Below are 15,457 nucleotides of genomic sequence, written 5' to 3' on the forward strand. Positions count from 1 at the left end.
TTAATTATCGCAATATAAAACTCCACTTAGTAAATGGAGCCCTACTTGTGCCTATGTTAACACACAGATATAATCGTAATACACAGCTGTCATTTTTGAATGCCTAAGAATGTATTTCTAATAAAAAGTAGCATATTTAATATTTTATCATGTCCCAAGGCTATTAAAAATCAAAGTTCCCCAGACAGCAGTTCTGAATGATTGTTTCTACACCTCTCCCAGAGGGCCATATTAACTATGCAAATGAGCACAGACAGCTTTGTTACTACCACAAATTACCAAGCCAAATTTCTGTAGGCTCAGATCTTAAAAAAATGTTTTCCTGGCACTATAGGCTCTTGAAGTGCCCCCCTCCCTTTGGGCCCCTCTTTCTCGGCACTGTAGGGGTTAAAACCCCTTCAGCCACTTATCTTAATCAGGGAGACAGCCACTAGAGGCTGGATTAACCCTACAGTGTAAACATAGCAGTATCTCTGAAACTGCTATGTTTTTAGCTGCAGGGTTAAAACTAGGGGGACCTGGCACCCAGACCACTTCATTGAGTAGATTTCCATAGAAATTTACACTTTTATTAATTAACCTTTTCACATCCTCCAGCTGTCAGTCAATTGGTCTTGTTACTTCCTGGTTGTTTAGCTCAGTTGATCTAAACTCAGGGGTTGGTATTTGCCCAGAGCATCTGCCTTGCTAAGACTTCTTATTGAGCTGCATGGGGAAGTCTGTAATCAGGCATCTGCGGGTTTTGCAAGCAGTTTTTAGATTCCCCCCCAGTGAAAAAAACCATTAATTAAATACATACATGTTTTCATGGGGGAATATCTACTAAAGAGTGATTTAAAAAAAAAAATCTGTTTTTGGCCAGTGGAGTGTCCTTTTAAGTTATGGTGAGATCAAAATGTGATTACTTGTTTAAATGGTGTCTGTGCTAATTTGCATGTTACACAATCTTTCAGAACTGCTGTGCCCAGGGCAATTTTTCCTTCTAAATTTGCCTTAGGACATGTTGCTGCTGCACTGTGGGGAGGTTTTATCAATTCTCACCACAACTTTAATAAATACATTTTTTAAATTAATCCTTTTGATGTATTTTACGCAGGGCTGCTGTTTCCAAGTCCCTTTCTCTTTTTTTCCCCTCATTTCTGGCTACCTTGCACATTTTTTTTGTTTCTGTGACTCACAGAGACTGCCATTGATCATTTGTCGATATGTGTCTCTGATGTTTTTAAATTCAGATTTATGCAAAGCAGTTGAGAAATTAGCATTTTTACTGTTGGTTCTAAGCCCATGGATCAGAACATAACAATGTGTACCTTGAAGGCCTAGGACACTGTGAATATATTTACTATATGTTTACTATAGTGGAATTGCCTTCCTCAGTGAAGTAATGGATCCCTCTTTTGGTTTCCAAAAACATATTTTTATGTTAAACATGTAACATTTGATGAATTGGTCAACAAGATAATTTTCTAGTCTTAGAATGGGCTGCCAAAACTAATGCCCTGTATGTAATTTGTTTTCCTGACACCAAAGTTAAGGAGGATTTACCAACTCATGAAATCAAAATATACCAACTCCTACCTTTTACTTTCCAAACCAGCTATTGAACATCAAATGGCCATATTGTGTCTCCATAGCTGAGTAAATGGTTTTGAGCGATTCTCTACTGTGTTTACGTATGACTTATGCATGACTGTGCATGAGTACTGTCTCTTTTAGCAAGGGAAGCTGACCTGATAAATATCAACATACACATAACTCCTAGTGATGCTGAGTATATTCTAAACAATACCAATCTCAAGAGGTCTCTCTCTCCCACATGGTAGACTTACACCATGGAGCTTCTATGACTTATTGGACAACAGACATGAGCATAATTGTACAAAGCATTCCTTCTAAATTCTCTCATGCTTCAAACTTTAGCCCTCAGGTGATGCCATTTAGTCACCATTTTTATTTTTTTACTTTTATTCAGTACATTTATTTAGCATTCCCATCATAAGTCTCTATGTTGAAAGCAAACAAACTAGAAAAGTCTTTAAACGTTACTCCAGTTATTAATAATCACCCGCTAGGAATGGATATCAGCTAATTGCAACCTTATAATTAACACAACTATTTTGATTGAACACCAAGGGTTTTTAATTTATAAGATGAAGTTGGCTCCCCTCCGTGATGCAACGGCTAATAGAAAAACGACTCCTGTGGAGACTTGTTTGTTTTAAGATGTTTGTAGTGGAACCAAAATGGCCAATATAACAAGATATGGCTGGAAGCTGTGTGTTCTTGACAAACGGAGCAAATTTATACCATATCCCAATGATATAATGGTTTAACCCTGAGAAATCTCAAGTCGTTTCCACAGTTAGCTACTGAGCGTGACAAACCAGTAGATGGGACTCATTTGCCATGTTACAGTTTCTTCACTAGCGTCATGGCACAATTGCGTGTAATGCTCCCTTCTCTTCCCTATTGAACTGTTTTTGGCAAACATCACAACTGACTTCTGTTCTGTCGATGGGTGGTAGTAAGAGAAAGCCTTTTTATTGACAAGACAATGTAACCATTTGCCCAGACCTGACTGAAAACCTAACCATGTCCGATGCTTTACAGTATATTAACATAAACTGAACTAGTCTCCGATATATTTCCTTGTGTTTTCCATATTTATTCTATAATATTTTATAGAGGTAGATGGCAAAAATCAGTTTGAAGTCTCTCTATGAATAATGTTATTATATTGAACAAAACAGAAGTGCTGGACTTGAAGCCCACATTTTCAGATATTACAAAGATTTGCATATCAAGTTTTTGTTAAAAGAGCTTTTCAATGCCATAGAAACACAATATTCTGACATATATCATGGTTCTAAATGGATCACTGACGGATGGAACCTGACAGACGGACAAAGTGTCCATTGGGATGATTCGTAAAGGCATCTTAAAAGGTTGCGTGGATAATTTTAGTCATAATGTCATGTAAGGACAGAATATTCCGAAAAAAATAAATGTTTGGAAAAAAGTTGTTTTTTGAAAGCAAACAACAAAAAGGGGCCTTAAAGACGGTTATTTACTAAAACTGGAAATGGAGTGAATTGACAAGGATTCTACACATTATAGGTCAATATATCTGTATAATAGCTGCAAAAATTGTCTTGTGTCGTTTTTTTTTTCAACTCAACTACTTTGCTCTAAAATATACAATTACCTTTTCTATTCTCCCCTGTTCCTGATTTAGCAAAACCACGTGACAATAAAACTGCTTGGCTAATACACATAACAAAATCAAATAAATCTTGTATGGTATTCCTTAGGAACAAAACTTCTGAAACTGGTCAAGCTGGAGGCAATATGTTGGAATGTAAAAAAAGACTGCCTTGAAGAACAGAAATGATTTTTTTCATCTCATTTTGGTGTTGGTGAAGTTATATAAGGTCAAAACCAGATCCAACATTATCATGTTTAATATAGCTGCTGTACAGTTCTGGTTTGCTACTGAACAACAAAGGTTTTGGAATGCCAGCATTGATCATTGATGTAATTTATTACTTCATCTAACCACTTCCAGCTAGGTTGGACTCAGAGCCGGTTTACCCATGAGGTGGCATAGGCATCTGCCTAGGGCCAGGACTCAGACAGAGGACAGGTGGGTTCCTGTCTGTGAGCTCCGGATCAGACTTTGAGGGTGACCTCCCATGCACATTTTGGTTGGTTCGTGATAAGGGGACATTTTGGCTCACGATTCGATTAATCACACAATGGGCCTAAATCTTGACGAATTGCAGTTTAGACTGAAACATATGTACAAGTCACACACAACTATCAGCCACTACATACATTCTCACACACAATACTCAGGCTCCCCAGAAACAGAGCCTATGCTCTAGAATGAGGCATCTTGCTTAGGGCCTTGGCAACATAGAAACATAGAAACATAGAATGTGACCGCAGATAAGAACCATTCAGCCCATCTAGTCTGCCCAATTTTTGTAAATACTTTTATTAGTCCCTGGCCTTATCTTATAGTTAGGATAGCCTTATGCCTATCCCACGCATGCTTAAACTTCTTTACTGTGTTAACCTCTACCACTTCAGCTGGAAGGCTATTCCATGCATCCACTACCCTCTCAGTAAAGTAATACTTCCTGATATTATTTTTAAACCTTTGTCCCTCTAATTTAAGACTATGTCCTCTTGTTGTGGTAGTTTTTCTTCTTTTAAATATAGTCTCCTCCTTTACTGTGTTGATTCAATTTATATATTTAAATGTTTCTATCATATCCCCTCTGTCTCGTCTTTCCTCCAAGCTATACATGTTAAGATCCTGTGGGGATATTTATGGGATAATAATAGTAAACAGTTGAGAATTGCCCACTATTTCTATTCTCAGATGCCAAAGATCGTTATCGTGTAAGTGAAATGTATTCCATATAAATAAAATCACAATTTGTTATAAAAATAGATACAATTTATTGTGACAATTTAAATAATAATAATAAGTAACATGCGTGACAATAATCAATGAATATTCAGTATAACATGGTATGCAATACAATGGCAATACATTTCACTGGCTAACACAGCCAATTGTCAAGAAGATTTATGACGGTAGTTCACAGAAAGAAAGTGAAAGTTTCACACAGAGAAAGCTTACAGCGAATAGCCATAAAAAACTTTAGCTGACAGTTAGAATAACCCTTTCAATGCTGGCTAGACCTCCTAAGTAATTAAGACCTATTCTCATGTAATTTTAAATAAAATAACAATTAAACCAGTTCATTAGTCACTTCCTGGAACCATCCAATAAGAGTAATCTACCATGTTCTATAAGCAGAATTTTAACTTGCCTAAACAGATATTTTATCTTATTTTAGAGCAAATCAATACACCCGGATAAATATCACGATATGCTAACATGTGATATGTCACATTAAATACATGATTAATCTTTTCCCATCTGCAGATTGGGATGTCATAATTATATATTCTTTAGTAACTAAGATTTCTAAATATCGAAATCTGATCGTGATTTATCCAGTCATATATTATGCTATTAGAAAATTTTAATTACTTTAGATTAATTAAATGAAACCAGTATAATTACCAGTTGAGTAGATTTTCTGATCAGATATTCTCAGGTAGCTATGTGTCAAGGAATTTTTCATGGGTCTCTTTCTCTGCTTTTCTTTCTTAGCCTGCTTCCGACTCTTTGTCCCCAACTGCTCACTCTCTTGCTTTCTCTGCATACCCCTCTCTTCCCTTTGTCTTAACTTTTAAAGGAAAAATTCACTAGGTGATAGACCAATAGAAACACTGGAGGTGTGGTTACCTTCCAGATAACAATTTAAGTATTTGGTCTATAGAGGGCAGTCTCGTCCCACTAAACATACCTATCCAGGAAAGAGTTAACTTTTCCTGGTGGCTGTTTTGACGTAATTTACCTTATCTTTATAGTTGTCTATAATTTAAGTTTACTGTCAGATCAAAGAGTTTTCTTTGGGCTTTCTTCAGACTATGTGTCTGGCAAATTCTGCTATAATTTCTAAAATGACAGTTATAACTAAATATGACCCCTAAACTTACAATGGGACCTTATACAATATCGAAAGTAAAATTACATTATTTAATCTTCTCTGTCACAAATGTCTGGGTTTTAGAATTATTTATATTCCATTGGCATTTAGCTAACAGTCTGTACATCCCCCGTTCTCATGTCTTATCAACAGGTTTGTATATACTAAGCATTCCTTTAGCTCTGGCAAAGTGGTTAGTTTTACAGAAAGGATAGAATCTTGTGTCTTTTGTTAGCTTGAAGATAACAAAATGGAGTCTGCTCTGTTCAGAATGATTCTGACAATATACATTTTAGTTTCTATCATAGCACAAAATGTCTGCCGATATAAATACCCTGACAATCCTTTAACCTTTCCTGGTAAGTTTTATCCTGCTATATGAAGGCCCTTATCATAAGTGTACTGTTAATTTGCCTAAGGGTTTGACTGGATATCTGTCAGATTTGGACTGGATCATTACTATAAAACCTGAAAGACGATGCTCCTAAATCAATATACCTTGGGATGATTTTTTATTTTTTTTGCTTTAAAAATTATTGGTGCATATCACTTTGATGTAAATTAATTTAAAAATGAATTCAATGTATCTCTATTATAAATCATATATTCTTTGTTTAAGGAGCTGTTTATGCTTAAAGTGAACGTTTTATGAGTGGTTCAGATTAAGGCTCTAACCCACCCTATCCAATGATTTTAATGCTAAAACATTAAAGGACCACTATAGTGCCAGGAAAACAAACTTGTTTTCCTGGCACTATAGTGCCCTGAGGGTGTCCCCACCCTCAGGGTCCCACTCCCGCCGGGCTGAAGGGGGAGGAAGGGGTTTAATACTCACCTTTCTTCAGTGCCGGGCTCCCTCTGCGCTGGGGACTCTCCTCCTCCTTCCGACATCATCGGCTGGATGTGCATGGGCGGCAAGAGTCGCACACGCATTCAGCCAGTCCGTAGGAAAGCATTTTCAATGCTTTCCTATGGACGCTGGCATCTTCTCACTGTGAAAACCACAGTGAGAAGCGTGGAAGCGCCTCTAGCGGCTGTCAATGAGACAGCCACTAGAGGCTGGATTAACCCTAAAGTAAACATACAGGCAGGTTTAATCCTAGATGGACCTGGCACCCAGACCACTTCATTAAGCTGAAGTGGTCTGGGTGCCTATAGTGGTCCTTTAACCCCTTAAGGACACATGACGTGTGTGACATGTCATGATTCCCTTTTATTCCAGAAGTTTGGTCCTTAAGGGGTTAAATAACAAAACTAAGCGTGTCATTTATTTGAAACATATGATAAAAAACTAGCTGATAAACAGAAGACAAACCAGCAATTCCGTATTCTGATCAGTCTCCAGGCAAAGTGAACAGGGCCGGACTGGGGATACAAAGCAGCCCTGGGAAAAAAAAAATCTATGCCAGCCCCATAAGTCATTGTGCCATATATTGTCGCATGTAATATGTAAGGCTATGTCTTGCCACCCCAGATGATTGAGTAATTATATATATATATATATATATATACATATATATGTGTGTGTGTGTGTATATATATATATATATATATATATATATATATTGCTTTTTCTAATATAATATATTGGTCCTTTCAGAGTAAAACATTTAATTATACAGTAAGCATACTCACATGCAGACACAGACAATCTCACTGACACACACAAGCTCATTGATACACAGCCTCATAGACAAACAATTTCACTAATATACATAAGCTCATTGACATAAAAACACAAGCTCACTCACTAGCAGACACACACACACATGCAAGCAAGCAAACTCACTAGCAGGCGCACACACACACACACACACAGCTTAATGTAGTGGTTCTGGTGTCTATAGCCTGTCCCTGCAGGCTTTTGAATGTAAACACTGACTTTTCAGAGAAAAGGCAGTGTTTACATTGCTTCCTAGTGACACCTCTAGTGACAGACACTCAGACGGTCACTAGAGGCGCTTCCTGTGTCAGTGCGGATTGGCTGAGATCATCAAGCTTGATGATCTCAGTCATAGAGGCAGAGACCAGCATGACGTTGGAAAAAAAAAAAAGTGAGTAAAACACTATTTTTACAAACACACACAGACACTACGACTGACACACACACACACCATGACAGACATACACACACCATGACACAGACAGACACACACACACCATGATACAGACACACAGTGACACAGAGACACACACACGACACAGACACACACACCATGACACAGACAGACACACACTCACAGCATGACACACACACACACACACACACACACAGCATGACACACACACACACAGCATGACACAGACACACACACAGCATGACACACACACACACACAGCATGACACAGAAACACACACAGCGTGACACAGACAGACACACTCCCACTGACATACATACTTGTTGCTACCTGTGTGGGTGGGTGGGCAGACTGATAGGTGCCTCTCCACTTCTGTGCCCTCTTTTGCCCCCTGTCCTCCTGTGTGCTTTTTAGCCCCTTCCCCTCCTGTGCCCTTATGTAGCACCCTCCCTTCCTGTGCCCTATTTAGCCCCCTCCCGTGCCCTCTTTAGCCACCTCCCTTTCTGTGCCCTCTTTAGCCCCATCCCGTGCCCTCTTTAGCCCCCCTTCCGACTTGTACCCTCTTCAGCCCCTTTTGTGCTCATCTTTTGGCCCCTCTCCCCTTCCTGTGACCTCTTAGCCCCCTCCCCTCCTGTGCCCTTTGTTACCCCCCCTCCCCTTCCTGTGACCTCTTAGCCCCCTCCCCTCCTGTGCCCTTTGTTACCCCCCCCTCCCCTTCCTGTGACCCTCTTAGCCCCCTCCCCTCCTGTGCCCTTTGTTACCCCCCTCCCCTTCCTGTGACCTCTTAGCCCCCTCCCCTCCTGTGCCCTTTGTTACCCCCCACCCTCCCCTTCCTGTGACCTTTGTTACTCCCCCCACCCCCTCCCCTCCTGTGCTCACCTTCCAGCCCAGCCAGCCTTCCCGAAGCTCTTCTTGCGGCCGCAGGGGAAGCTCTTCTGGCGGCCGCTGGGGGAGTAGGCTGTTCTGTCTCTGCTCCCCCTCCCTCGCGCGCAGCTTAATGAGACCGGGGCCGGAATATGACGTCATGCCTCTCTGCAAGTGCCCATGGCCCTCATGTCCCTTGTACAGATAGCCTCTAGTCCCTGTTGTCCTCTATCAATTGTTCTCCCCGAGTCATGGTGTTTGTCCATGGTTCGGAGCTTATCTGTAGGGCCTAAGTGCGGCCCATCCCTAACTTTTGCAAGGTGACATATAAGAGGCGAAAGCCTCGACTTTGTATGTCTTAAGCCTGTACGTAGCTCCTGGGAGCGGTGTGTTCAGGGGGAGAGGAGAGGGGAGGGGACGGGGTGGGCAGGGTGGGAGGGTGGTGGTGTGGCAGAGAGGGGGGAGGGGAGGGAGGGGAAGGCACATTCGCCAACTAGGCCGGGGCCCTCCGCATTCCTCCGGACCGCCCAGCCGGGCACCCCTCCGGGGCCCGAGGAGGCTCCCTAAGGTTTGACCCTCCGGAACGTTCCCTGTTTCGAGCTCACTTCAGGAGTCTGTGATGGTATTTAGTTTGGTCTATTCGATATATACGTTGTCCAAGGCATCCAAACATGCATGTATCTTTCTGTGGTGCCATTGAGGGCGGCGGTTAGCTGTTCCATCCCATGTACTTCTTCGACCCTGTCCATCCAGTGTTGCAGGGTGGGTATCTGTGTGGTGCGCCATCGTGTCGGAATAAGCGTCTTGGCAGCGTTCAGGAGGTGTTTGGTTAGAGTCCTTTTATATATTGAGATGGGTAGCGGTGTATGGTGAAGTAGCATCTGTAGTGGCTGCAGGGGAATATCTGTGCCCGTGATATGTTCGATCTGGGTGTGTACCTGTTTCCAGAATGGGGTTATCTTTTGGCACGTCCACCAAATATGGAGAGCTGTGCCTACTTCATTGTTGCATCGCCAACATGTCGGAGATGAGTCCGGGATCATCTGTTGTATTCTCGCTGGGGTTCTATACCATTTGGTCAATGTTTTATAGTTGAGTTCCTGTTGTTTGGAGCTAATAGAGCTTTGGTGAGTCAAGATGTGAATGTTCGTCCACTGGGGGGCCGTCAACGTTACCCCTGTGGCTTCCTCCCAGCGTACGATGTGTTTCAAGGGTGCATGTTGTGTGGAGGATATCAGCATCGCATATAGGGTCGAGATTCCTCTGCATAGGTGTTGTCGCTTCGTGCATAGTTTCTCGAACTCTGTGAGGGGTCTATGTAGTAGGCGTTTCCCTGGGAGGGCTTGATAGAACGATTTGATTTGGAAATATCTGAATCTTTCAAGCCCCGTTGGTGCTCTATCGGTGATCAGGTCCGGCAACTGTTTTAACGAGTCGTTCGTGCACCACTGATGCATGTATGCCCAGTCCGCGTCCCCAAATGCCTCTACGTCGCGTGGAGATAGTCCCCCTGCTAAGTCTGGGTTGTGTGTGATCGGTGTCAGCGGCCCCGGGGTCGTTGTCCACGCCAGTTTAGTCCTTATCGAGTACCAAACTCGCAAGGTCGCACTGATAAGTGGGTGCTTGCGGGTTCTTATTGAGGTTAATGGGCCACTCAGCCATATTGCCGCTGGCAGTGAGCCTCCCATCTGGAGCTGTTCCATGTGTATCCATTGTTTCCGTGTGCCGGTGGCATGCCAATCAACAATTCTATGGATATGTGTGGCTCTATAGTAGTCCAGGAGAGATGGGAGTCCCACTCCGCCTTGCGCCTTTGGTAGTTGCAGTTGCGATCTTTTCAGACTTGGCGCCTTGGAGAGCCAGACAAACTTGGCGATGGCCGTGTCCATGGCTCTGAAGTAGGTCCTTGGTATAGAGATAGGTATAGTCTGAAACAAGTATAACAGGCGGGGCAAGAGATTCATTTTTATCGCGTTCATTCTCCCGAACCACGATACGCATAATCCAGCCCACCTGGCTAAATCCGAGCCTAGTTTCTGTTGTATAGGGGCGAAATTGTGAGTGAATAGCCGTGAAAGGTCTGCAGGTAGCCAGATGCCAAGGTATGATAGCTTTTCCTGACACCATGTAAAGGCATACTGTGAATTAAGATGGGTAGTCATCGTATCACCCGTTGTTATGGGTAGAGCCTCCGATTTGTCCGTGTTTAGTTTTAGGTTCGATATTTGTCCGTATTCATCAAAGGCCCTCAGGAGACTCGGTAGGGAGACCATTGGTTCGCTGATAAAGAACAGCATATCATCGGCATATGCCGCCACTTTTTGTTCCTGCTCTTGCATAGCAAACCCCCGTATGCCCCCATCCCGTCTGACCGCCCCCAGGAAGGGTTCCAAGGAGAGGGCAAACAGGAGGGGGGACAGCGGGCATCCCTGTCTCGTTCCGTTGCGTATGTGCACTGGGTCTGACAGTGCGCCGTTCACCCTGATCCTAGCAGACGGTATCGTGTATAAGGCGGAGACCCACGCCAGGATGTGAGGGCCGAAGCCCATTGTCTGTAGTGTCGCTAGCATATAGTGCCAGTCTACCCGGTCAAAGGCCTTCTCCGCGTCTGTTGAGAGGAGAAGGACCTTCTGCGACGACTGTTTTGAGGCGTGTATGATATTCAGGGCGCGGATGGTGTTGTCCCTGGCCTCTCGACCTGGGACAAACCCAACCTGATCAGGATGTATCAGCTCCGGCAGAACCCAGCTTATGCGCGTTGCTATGACCTTCGTGAAAAGTTTCAGGTCAGCGTTCAATAGTGATATTGGCCGGTAGCTGGCGCAATTGGTCGGGTCCTTGCCTTCCTTTGGGATTACCGTAATCGTAGCCGTTAGGGTATCCCTAGGGAGCATACCCCCCTCCAAGAGGGAGTTGAGACCCGTCAGGAGCTTGGGCATGAGTATATCTCCAAGCTCTTTAAAATACCGCACCGGTAGGCCATCGGGTCCCGGTGCCTTATTCGTCTTGGAGCCTTTCAGCGCTGCCTGGAGTTCCTCTATTGTGATGGGGGTTTCCAGTGTGGCTGCTTCTTCTCGGGTGAGGGTCCTCTCCACGTGTCGTTGTAGGTACTCCGCTATGCGTGTGTCCTGGAGGCGTCGGGCATCAGGAGCGTCATCTACCGGTAGGTTGTACAGATCGTTGTAGAACCCTTGGAAGGCGCTCAGAATTTTATCTGGTATTTGGGTGGTCGTCTGGTCTCTATTTTTAATTTTTGTGATCTGGCACATCCTGCGCCTCTTCTGTAGAACTCTGGCAAGTAAACGGCCGCATTTGTTCGAATACTCGTAGAAAAAACGCTGGGATTTGCGGATCGTGTATGTAACGGATCACCTGGCACCCCGACTGGGTACCTCCGTTAATGGATGCTCCTAGCGCTTCCTGAGGCCTCCAAGCACTCTGGCAGACACCACAATCACCGAATAAGAGAAGCGTAGAAATCCTCTCAAGCATATGAATGCTGTAGACCGTTGAATAGGAACCATACGAATAGGCTTACACTCCTAGCAGTCAACTGGAACAGCATGCAATAAATCCTCCCCCCAATAATGAGACGACACTTCACTTTGAGGGTAAAACAGGAACTCTGGACTGGCTCATCCAGCCTGGCTTTTATTTCCAACTCACACATACAGGCCACACCCAGGGGGAGGCATAAAAGAACCAATGACATAGATGTTACCTCCCACACATCCCCTCCCCTTAGTGTGACACATAATCCCATTATGCATACAGTGTAAAATATACTTTTACACAACTTTCATAACTTTCAAACCATACATCACATTCACATAAAAATACATATCCACAATCAATCCATTCAGGGGAACAACATATTAAAAAATGGCATGAATCCGACCAGGGGTTCAAAAGTTACTAAAAGTATCTTTTGTTCCTTTCTGGCTGGCAGAAAAACATCCCCACAATGCACCCTGGTTTCCTCCCTTCTGCCCTGGAGTTAATTGGAGAAGTAATCCAATTACCCAGGACTAAAGGCAGACTCCATTAACCACATGGTTGCAAAACGACATAAAACACTTTAAAATACATAAAGTCACATTTACACATAACACCCAGACATTTCACCTATCCCCAGATAGCTGGGATCTGCACGCACAAAACCACCGAATAGCGCGCAGATCCTACTCCCACAGTACAATTGCCATGGAGCTAAAGTCTTTCCCATAGTCTTTCATTAAATGAATAGGCTCCATGGTATGGCTATCTGGGGTATCACATTCCCATAAAGTCTGGTCCATAGTCCAAAGGCAAGAGGCGGGCAATCAGCCCCCTCCAAGGACACGTGGCGAGGTCGGTTTCGCCACAGTGTACTGGAGTTTGCGTTGGAGAATGTCCCTCAGTGCTCGTCTCGCATCTAGGAGGGATTTGTAGTCCGTGTCGGTCTGGGAGGCCTTATGCGTGGCTTCCAGGGTCGCTATCTGTACCGTTAACTCGGCCACGCGCAGGCGCTGTTGTTTTTGCCTGTGGGTGCATATTTTAATGAGGTGTCCCCGGATGACACATTTGTGTGTTTCCCACACCATCATGGCTGAAGTCTCTGGGGTTTCATTTTCTTCAAAGAATGTTGTTAGAGCCGTTCGGAGTTCCGCGACTACTGGTGCGTCATTGAGGATCGATTCATTCAACCTCCATTGACGGTATCTCGGTCGAAATAGTGTGGACTCAAGTTTAGCCGACACAGGCGAGTGGTCGGACCAGGTCATTGGCATAATCTCTGCTGATATCAGCTTAGGCAGAAACTCCTGGGATACCAGTATGTAGTCCAGCCTGCTATACGAGTGATGCACCGTGGAATAATAGGTAAAGTCCTTGTCTGCAGGGTGCATCACTCTCCAGCAGTCCACGAGTCCGGAGCCCCCGAGGGCTCTTCGGATGGTCTGTAAGCTTTGGCGTGTGAGGGAGCTAACGCCTCTGGAGGTGTCGCTCCTCGGATCCAGGGCCACATTCAAATCCCCTGCAACCACCAGGAATCCCTCTCTGAATCTCTCTAACTTAGTTAGCGTCTGTCGGACGAACCTGCCTTGGCGGGTGTTCGGGGCATATACGCTTGCAAAGGTACACGAGCAGCCAGCTATTGTGCCTTTTACGAATAGATAGCGTCCCATGGTGTCGGCAAGGGTGTCGGCACAGTCAAATGGTATCGTGTTTGCGAATAGAATTGCTACTCCTGCCTTCTTGGCTGTCTGGTGGTTCGCGTAAAAACCCACCGGGTATCGCGAGTCTCTTAGCGTAGGATTTTCCGTGCCTTTGAAATGAGTCTCTTGGAGAAAGGCGACTGACACCCTGTCGGCCCACAGGGTTCGTAGCAGATGGGATCTCCGCTCGGGAGCGTTCAGGCCCCGGGCGTTACACGTCCAGACATGCAGAGGAGCGGGCGTAAACCCCGACCCCATGGTTCCGAGCCTACTTAGGAAGGGGGATGGGTTAGGAATAGGTGTAGGGAGGGGAGGGGGGGGAGGTATGTCAGGCCCAATACAGACCTGTATGATTCGGCACCTGTGGCGGGGGTGTCGCGTGCGTCGCCCAAGAGGAGCGTCCCACGCCCCCCCGTCAACCTTTGAGTGGCGCCTGTCTAGGGGGATCCGGTCCCTTGGAGCACAGTTGCAGGCAATAGACACTATACAAAAAGAGCGTGATCAAAAACTACTAGCAAATGCTATTCTCTATTCCCCTTTCTGCGGGGTTACAGAAACGAGTAGAAATATAAACCAACTATCACTCACCCCCCTTGGCCAGTGGTGCCTTGGCTCAACGGGAGGCATAAGGTTCCGAACATAGAGATGCTGTTTTGTATGTTAGCGGTGAGTGAATGTGAGCGGTCGACATGGGGTTGGGTCTCAAAACTCCTGGGGGCATCTATCGTTCTCGGGGGGGGTAAGTTCACCGGGAGGGGTCGGGCGCGTCTGGATTTTTCTAGGCACGTATGCATCTTATCCCCGGACTTCACCGTTGGTGTAAGGGGTGGTGCATGCCTTCTGTGTCGCGTAGTTGTGGGGGGGTCCTAGGGGGCCTGGATGTATGGGACGCTGTCTCTCGTCTAGTGACTATGTATCACTGTTTCTCACTACTCAGTCTCCCGTTCCCAAATATATATGTGTGTCTACTGTGGCCCGTCGGGTCCCCATCCTGCTTCGTCGCCTTTCGTGGTAACAGTCATTTATCCCTTGTGTGGGTCCCCCGGTCTAGGACAGCAAATCGTATCGACAAATATCATGCATTGGGACCCCTGCGACCAGTATACGTTCCCTCCCCTCTCTCCTGTACACCTTAATATCATATAACATTTCTGACAGTGCATACACTTTTTTCTTGGACCCTTCTGGGGTATATGTCTCTAAGAGCCATCTTGAGGCAGTCTCTTCTCCCTGAACTGTGCCGATTCTAGGCCTTATGAGAGGACTGGCGGCACTTCAGTCACATTGACAAGGGGGGCCCCGAGCGGGCCTATACCAGAGAACATATTGGGCTGCTGCATCGCTATCGGGTTTGTAGTAGGTCAGCAGGTGTGCCCTCCCCAGGCAATATTGTCCCTTCGTCCCCCCACCCAAATCCCCCATCTAGGGGTTGCATGTGTTGGCCACCCAACTTGTGTCCTCCGTGCCCAGTGATGGCAGTTCAGGTTAGTAGCCCGCCAGTCTCCTGGTTCCCAGTGTCTCCTCAGGGTCCGGGGAGACGGGGGAACTGTCAGCGACATTAGATACCCTCGTCCCTCTCCCTCCCCAAGTGTCCAGTCCCCCCCCCCCCGTTGCCTTGTGATCCCCATTGCCCATAAGTGTGTATGTCCCCAGGTGTGTTCAGGACTCACCAAATCCCCGACCAATCGACCTCTCCTTGGAGACTACTCTTCCGGACCCTCCGGGCCCCCTCGTCGACGTGGTGGGGTA

This window comes from Pelobates fuscus, chromosome 12 (assembly GCF_036172605.1).
Source record: "Pelobates fuscus isolate aPelFus1 chromosome 12, aPelFus1.pri, whole genome shotgun sequence".
NCBI lineage: Eukaryota > Metazoa > Chordata > Amphibia > Anura > Pelobatidae > Pelobates > Pelobates fuscus.